This window comes from Colobus angolensis, unplaced genomic scaffold, assembly GCF_000951035.1.
Source record: "Colobus angolensis palliatus isolate OR3802 unplaced genomic scaffold, Cang.pa_1.0 Scaffold89, whole genome shotgun sequence".
Lineage (NCBI taxonomy): Eukaryota > Metazoa > Chordata > Mammalia > Primates > Cercopithecidae > Colobus > Colobus angolensis.
The window spans coordinates 4,036,608-4,044,269 of NW_012122820.1; the positions used below are offsets into that span (position 1 = coordinate 4,036,608).

Consider the following 7,662-nt stretch of genomic DNA (forward strand, 5'->3'; position numbering starts at 1 on the left):
GGTCCACACCTGTTGCACTACAGCGTTTCCTGATGGTCCACACCTGTTGCACTACAGCGTTTCCTGATGGTCCACACCTGTTGCACTACAGCGTTAACTGAAGGCAGGCGCCAGGGAGAAGCAGCTTCCTGGGCATGCGCATCAACAGACAAGATGGCGGAGTATGACTTTCCGGGGGCACTCCACTGGAAAAGCGAAGAAAGCCTCAGAGAGGTAAGCATACAACTTCCTAAACACACTGTGTGTGCTCACTTCCCAAGAGTAAGGGGGACACCGTGCATATGGGCAGCCCACTCTAAGGGAAGAATCATGGGACAGGGGCCAGCCTATAAAGTCGTAGGATCAAGGTGAAACACTGCACTTGACCTCGGTGCCTGCTTGGGTCTCTTCCAAGTGCACTCTTCTTTCCTTTCTTTCCTGTTCTAAAGCCTTTTAAATAAACTTCCACTCCTGCTCTGAAGCTTGCCTCAGTCTCTTTTTCTGCCTTATGCCCCTCAGTCGAATTCTTTCTTCTGAGGAGGCAAGAATTGAGATTGTTGCAGACCATACAGACTCGCGGCTGGTAATTCGGCTACCTTTTACCAGTAACATGATGCCTCCCTGAAACGTGTAAAACCAAGCTGTGACCCAGCCACCTTGGGCATGTGTTCCTCAGGACATCTTGAGGTTGTACCTTGGGCCTTAGTCACTCATATTTGGCTCAGAATAAACCTCTTTAAATATTTTACAGAGTTTGACTCTTTTCGTTGACATAGCCATCCTGTGCTGTTGCTGTGACGGTGGCCAACACAGGCAAAATCCACAAAACGTGGACCCAGGTGCTTCTTGCACATATTGAATCCCCTCCAAAACTCTACCTACTTGGGCTTGCTCTCCAGAGCCCTTAGGTAGGCAGGTTTTCTGTTTGTTTGTTTGTTTGTTTATATATTTTGTCCAGAATGTATAGATGTTATCTGCGGAGGACTGGTTAGCTAGGCGCCGATTTCTCCATACCAGAAATAGGACTCTGCCCATGAGTTTTAAATGGGCTCAAGTCTCCCATAAAATTCCCCAACCCGCCCTTGATTTACAATCTCCTTCAGCAACCTGCCCTATGTGTCTTCCCATCCACAGCCAATTTTCTTGAAAGAATTGTTTTACCATCTTTATTCCATAGTCCCTACTCCCTTCTCAGGGCCCCCAACACAGTCTCCGCCTCATCATAACAAACAAATCGCTTTTGCCAAGTTCCTCAGTGACCTTCAACATACTAAATCTGATGGACACTTATTAGCTCTAATCTTCCTTGAATTCAGCATCTTTCCCTTTACATCTAGTCCTCTTCCACTGTTTCCTAGCTCAGTTAATCATTCCACCAACCATCCTCTTAGACTGGCCAGAACATAAGGAGTCTTTTTTTCTTTTCTTTTCTTTTCTTTTTTTTTTTTTTAACACGGTTTTGCTCTGTTGCAAAGGCTGGAGTGCAGTGGCATGATCACAGCTCACTACAGCCTTGAACTCCTGTGCTCCAGTGATCCTCCCACCTCCATCTCCCAAGTAGCTGGGACCACAGGTGCACACCACGACTGGTTAATTTTTGTATTTTTCGTAGAGATGGGGGTCTCGTTATGTTGCCTAGGCTGGTCTCAAACTCTTGGCCTCAAGCCATCCTCCCATTTCGGGCTCCCAAAGTGCTAGGATTACAGATATGAACCACTGCACCCGGCCAGTGTGTCTTTCTTGACACCTTGTCTTCCCTTATTCCTTATGTTCATTGCTGATGTAAATTTCACCTTTTAACTCTCTCTGAAGTCTATCCATATTACTCCTTTTTCATCACCACCAACCTAGACCAAGCTAACTTCCTCTTGTGCTGAGATCACTGCTAAAGTATCCTTTATCCTTTCTGACTCCTGCCGCTCTCATTTGTTCTCTACCCTATGGCCAGAGTGATAGTCCCAAAATGCAAATCTAATCATGTCAGTCTCTTATTTAAAACACTTCGCCGGGCGCGGTGGCTCAAGCCTGTAATCCCAGCACTTTGGGAGGCCGAGACGGGCGGATCACAAGGTCAGGAGATCGAGACCATCCTGGCTAACACGGTGAAACCCCGTCTCTACTAAAAACTACAAAAAACTAGCCGGGCGACGTGGGGGCGCCTGTAGTCCCAGCTACTCGGGAGGCTGAGGCAGGAGAATGGCGTGAACCCGGGAGGCGGAGCTTGCAGTGAGCTGAGATCTGGCCACTGCACTCCAGCCTGGGCGACAGAGCGAGACTCCGTCTCAAAAAAAAAAAAAAAAAAAATAAAACACTTCACTGATGACTTACTTATTTTAGGACGTATATACATGCCCACATTTTTTACCTGGCCTGCCGTCGGCTGAGGCTTACCTAATTCTTTGTCTTTAGCTTGCACTGTGGGCCCCACAACTTCGGCTGCAGACATATTAACATTTTCTGTGCGGTGGGAAGTCTGTGTTTGGGTTCAATGCTTTTAATAGGTCAGACCTTTTACAGGTGGTTTTGGTCTGTAGGGCAGCATTTAAAGTGATTTTAAACCATGGAATTGCCCTCGATAAACACATAGGAATATTCTAAGATCAGTAAGAAAGTTGATACAAATGTAGCTGATATGGCTATTACTGTTACATTTATTGATTCCAACCGACCATGCGAATTCCTCAGTTGTTACCCACCTGTTCAGACCGATGGGGTACATGTCCACGTGTGAGCACGTGTGCGCATGCGCACGTGCACAGAGGCACTTGTAGATACTTCCCATGTGTTTCTGAACACTGTACATCAGGTGGATGAACGCCAACAGCTTTAGCTATAGCTGAAGACCTTTTGCAGTGGCATTCTGCTTTTCTTGGCCTCTGTATTTTTTGCTGTCTGATTTCGCAATGTTGTCTGTGCGTTTCTTTTTTTTTTTTGAGACAGAGTCTCGCTCTGCCGCCCAGGCTGGAGTGCAGTGGCCAGATCTCAGCTCACTGCAAGCTCTGCCTCCCGGGTTTACGCCATTCTCCTGCCTCAGCCTCCCGAGTAGCTGGGACTACAGGTGCCTGCCACCGCGCCTGGCTAGTTTTTTTGTATTTTTAATAGAGACGGGGTTTCACCCTGTTAGCCAGGATGGACGTTTCTGTCTATACAGAGTACATGCTGACCACCAGCAATCTCAGACATAGAATCTGCTCTTCTTCAGCCCACGACCTTGTAAAACCTAGGTGGCTCCAGACACCCTCCTACTCCAGAAGTGCATGCTTCCTGTAGGCAGTGACCCATCTCAGGTCACACACACACACACACACACACACACACACACACACAGAATTACCGGCACTCATTACGCTCAATGCTTTTTATCTATCTTTCTGTTTTTTACACTTGGGAACTTGGATCCAGCCCACTCTCACCCCCACAAGACACCTGAGGATAGCCAGGAGTCTGAAGGCCCCAATTTGAAAAACACACAGCCTGGTCTGGTCCGATGCCTGTTTTTGTAAATAAAGTTTTATTGGAGCACCGTCATGCTCATTTCTTTATGTATTTTTTATGACTGCTGTCCTGCTTCAATGGCAGAGCTGAGCAGTTGGGACAGAGACGGTATACCCTACAAAACTGAAAATGTTTACTATCCGGCTCTTTACAGACAAAGTTTGCTGGCCTCTTCTAATCTATGTTTTCCAATTGTCTTAGCAACAATCAGTAACAAAGTAGAGTTGCCAGATTTAGCAGTTAAAAACACAGAATAGTTAAATTTGAATTTCAGATAAACAACAAATACTTTAAAAAAAAAAAAGAATAAATATGTCTCAACAATCACATGGCAGCCCTATAGAACAAAGGCTTAGACAAGACCCCCTGTGGTCCTCTCAGTCCTGCCACCTGCCTCACTTTGAGCCTTGGAGGAGTAAGAAGGTGAAGAAAGGAGGGGCCCTTGGAATGATGTGCACCCTTGAGAAGAGGGCATTTGGAATGGAAGCGGAAGAACAGTCTTTGGTCACTTTTCCCTGCCTCACCTTGACAGCTGTGGGAGCTCTAGGGTTTGAGATCCTCTTGGTACCTGGTAGGTGTCAGTGACGAGTAACCACCCTACAAATTACAGAAGTAAATATGGGCAAGGAGGTGAGGTAGGGAAGGAACTGTTTCATCACTCTGGCATGTGCGTCTTTAAAATAGCAGCTCCAGTGTGCATTTCACTGATGGTTGGTAAGTTTTCTCCTTGTCTAGTTTCTTGCCCTGTTTTTTAAACAAATTATTACTTTTTTTTCTCTTTTTCTTAAAAAAAAGTACAAAAAGTGGAAGCAAGGGCTCACTATGTTGCCCAGGGTGGGCTGAAACTCCTGAGCTCAAATGATCTCCCGCCTGGGCCTCCCACAGTGCTGGGATTACAGCTGTGAGCCACTGAGCCCAGGCAATGCCCTGATTTTTTTTTTTTTTTTTAAAAAGTAGTTTATTTGATTCTGATTACAAAATACAGGTGAGGAGCACAGACAACGCCTGTAACCCCTTGGTGGCACATCTTCCCAGTCTATGCTTCTATAAATACCCTTTGTACAACAGCAAGCTCATGCTGTCCCCAAGTGCTTGCACAGTCTAACAGCTGCAGAGTTATATGACCAGGTGGAAAGTTAAACAGACGCTCCACTCACAAGGCAGGGCCCCTCCAATTAGTCTTCCGGCTCCCTTTTGCTAATAGTAACTGGTTGCTCTTTCTATTGGTCATAGATAAGTTACGCCTGCACAATTCTCCGAGTGCTTTCAAGTAACCTCAGAAGGCAGTGACTAAGACCCTTTCCTTGCTCCCAGCTTCCTATGTCCCAGGCTGCCTGTGGCACCCGGACTGCTGCTGCCCCTGGGTCTCGCACATTCCAGGGTGACAATGGAGGAAGGGCAGGCCAGGTCAAGCATGAGGAATGAACAGTCTTTGTTGGGCTCAGACCGAGGGTCTGTGGGCCTTGAGGACCTCTGCGTATTTGTCAATTTTCTTCTCTACGTTCTTCTCGGCCTGTTTTCCTAGCCTCATGAGCTGTTTCTTCTTCCAGTTGTGGACCTTGGCCTTCTCCTTCCTCTTCTCCTCCAGGGTGGCTGTCACTGCCTGGTACTTCCAGCCAACCTCGTGAGCCAGGCGCCCCAGATAGGCAAACTTTCTTGTAGGTTTCAGACGTACGACCTTCAGGGCAGCAGGAACCACCATCTGGCTTTTCTTGTCGCAGGGCAGTGGGATGCCGTCACACACCTTGAGGCGGTCCAGGGCGGCCTGGCCTCGCTTGGTCTCGTGGAGCAGCATGCCTCGCACCGCCCGCCAGAAGATGCCTTGGGGACCTGGAAGGGGTAGGGGCCTTGGGCAAGGTTTGTGTTCTCCGCTTGTGGAGGAAAGCCAGGTGCTTCAACATGCAACATGTTTCTGTAGAAACTGCCAGAAATGTTGATGCCCTCGCAGCGTAGGACCACCACCTTCCGGCCCAGCAGTACCTGCTTAGCCACGATGGCCGCCAGGCGGCCCAGGAGATGGCCTCGACCATCGCACCAGGACCTGCACCTCCGCCATCTTCCATCTTCTGCAGTCGCCTGGGGAGGCTTTTTTTTTTTTTTTTTTTTTTTTTGAGACGGAGTCTCGCTCTGTTGCCAGGCTGGAGTGCAGTGGCGCGATCTCTGCTCACTGCAACTTTCGTCTCCCAGGTACAAGTAAGTCTCCTGCCTCAGCCTCTGAGTAGCTGGGATTACAGGCGTTCACCACTACGCCTGGCTAAGTTTTTTGTATTTTTAGTAGAGACAGGGTTTCACCATGTTTGCCAGACTGGTCTCAAACTCCTGACCTCAGGTGATCCGCCCACCCAGCCCTCATAAAAGTGCTGAGATTACAGGTGTGAGCCACTGTGCCCAGGTGATTATTATTATTATTTTTTGAGACAGAGTTTCACTTGTTTCCCAGGCTGGAGTGCAGTGGTGTGATCTTGGCTCACTGCAACCTCCATTTCCCGGGTTCAAGCGATTCTCCTGCCTCAGCCTCCCGAGTAGCTGGGATTACAGGTGCCTGCCACCACGCCTGGTTAATTTTTGTATTTTTAGTAGAGACAGGGTTTCACCACGTTGGCCAGGCTGATCTCAAACTCCTGACCTCAGGTGATCCGCCCACCCAGCCCTCATAAAAGTGCTGAGATTACAGGTGTGAGCCACTGTGCCCAGGTGATTATTATTATTATTTTTTGAGACAGAGTTTCACTTGTTTCCCAGGCTGGAGTGCAGTGGCGTGATCTCGGCTCACTGCAACCTCCATTTCCCGGGTTCAAGCGATTCTCCTGCCTCAGCCTCCCGGGTAGCTGGGACTACAGGGGCCGCCACCTCGCCCGGCTAGTGTTTTTGTAGTTTTTAGTCGAGACGGGGTTTCACCATGTTAGCCAGGATGGTCTCGATCTCCTGACCTCGTGATCCGCCCGTCTCGGCCTCCCAAAGTGCTGGGATTACAGGCTTGAGCCACCGCGCCCGGCCCAGGCAATTTTTATAGATGTGGAAACTACTATTCTGTACTGGTAGACATGAGAGTGGAACTCTTTTTTTTTAGACAAAGTCTCGTCTTGTTGCCCAGGCTGGAGTGCAGTGGCACGATCTTGGCTGACTGCAACCTCCGCCTCCCGGGTTCAAGCGATTCTCCTGTCTCAGCCTCTCTAGTAGCTGGGATTACAGTAGCTGGCCTGACTGAGGCCTGGCTGATTTTTGTATTTTTAGTAGAGATGGGGTTTCGCCAGGCTGGTCTCAAACTCCTGACTTCAGGTGATTCACCCACCTCAGCCTCCCAAAGTGCTGGGATTATAGGCATGAGCCACTGCGCCCGGCTGAGAGTGGAACTTTTCATACATTCTACCTCTCATTATACCCTCACATCATCTCCATGTCAGAGGGGTGGTGGATGTCTCTTCAGGTGAAGATTCCTCCGCAGTAACTTTGTGCATACAGAGCCAGACACACCTGTCTGAATCCTGAATCCTCCATTCAGACAGGTGTGTCTGGATGGAGCAGTAGTTAACTGTGCAGGCCCTCCAGCAGACAATCTGGGGTTATATCCTAGCTTAGTCATTTACTGGTGAAATGGCCTGGGAGAAATTACCTAACTTGTCTCAGCCTCAGTTTCCTCATCTGTTAAAATGTCAGGATGACGATGCTACTACCTACCTCATGGTGTTGTGAGGATCAATGGGTTGGAACATGTAAAGTACTTAGAACTGTGCCTGGCACATAAACACTTGGTACGTGTTAGCTGTTAGCTGCTTTGCAAATCACTGGAAACCTATGGCCGAATGTGAAGTGTTTGCGGAACCCCGCTCCGGCAGCGTGCGCTCTCGCCGCTAGGTGTCGCAATTCAGCAGGCGCAGTCCCGAAGCTTGACTTGGGGTGGTTGGCTGGGACTTTTAATTTTAGCCTATTGTCATTTTTGATTTGATTTGGTGATTTCAAGGGGATAAACTGACATGCTATCTTTTGAAGTCCCTGGGGATTCAGAAATTCCAGCAGAGTTGCTGACATTCAGGCCTGGAAGGAGCTGTTTGGAGTCCTGCTTTTGTTCACAGTTCAAGTGGCATATAATTTATCATCCACACCAGGATATTTTGAGAGTGAAAGGGGGACTATTAGAAACTATGCCAGGACAAGAAGAGTAAGTAGAATGTGCCCCCAAAACCTGCA

The 7,662-nt window shown here is 48.4% G+C and overlaps 1 pseudogene; it reads right to left on the bottom strand.

Annotated features, from left to right (window-relative positions):
- Positions 1 to 4,915: 4,915 nt before the first annotated feature.
- LOC105503957 lies at positions 4,916 to 5,530 on the bottom strand (annotated as a pseudogene).
- Between the last annotated feature and the right edge of the window lie 2,132 nt (positions 5,531 to 7,662).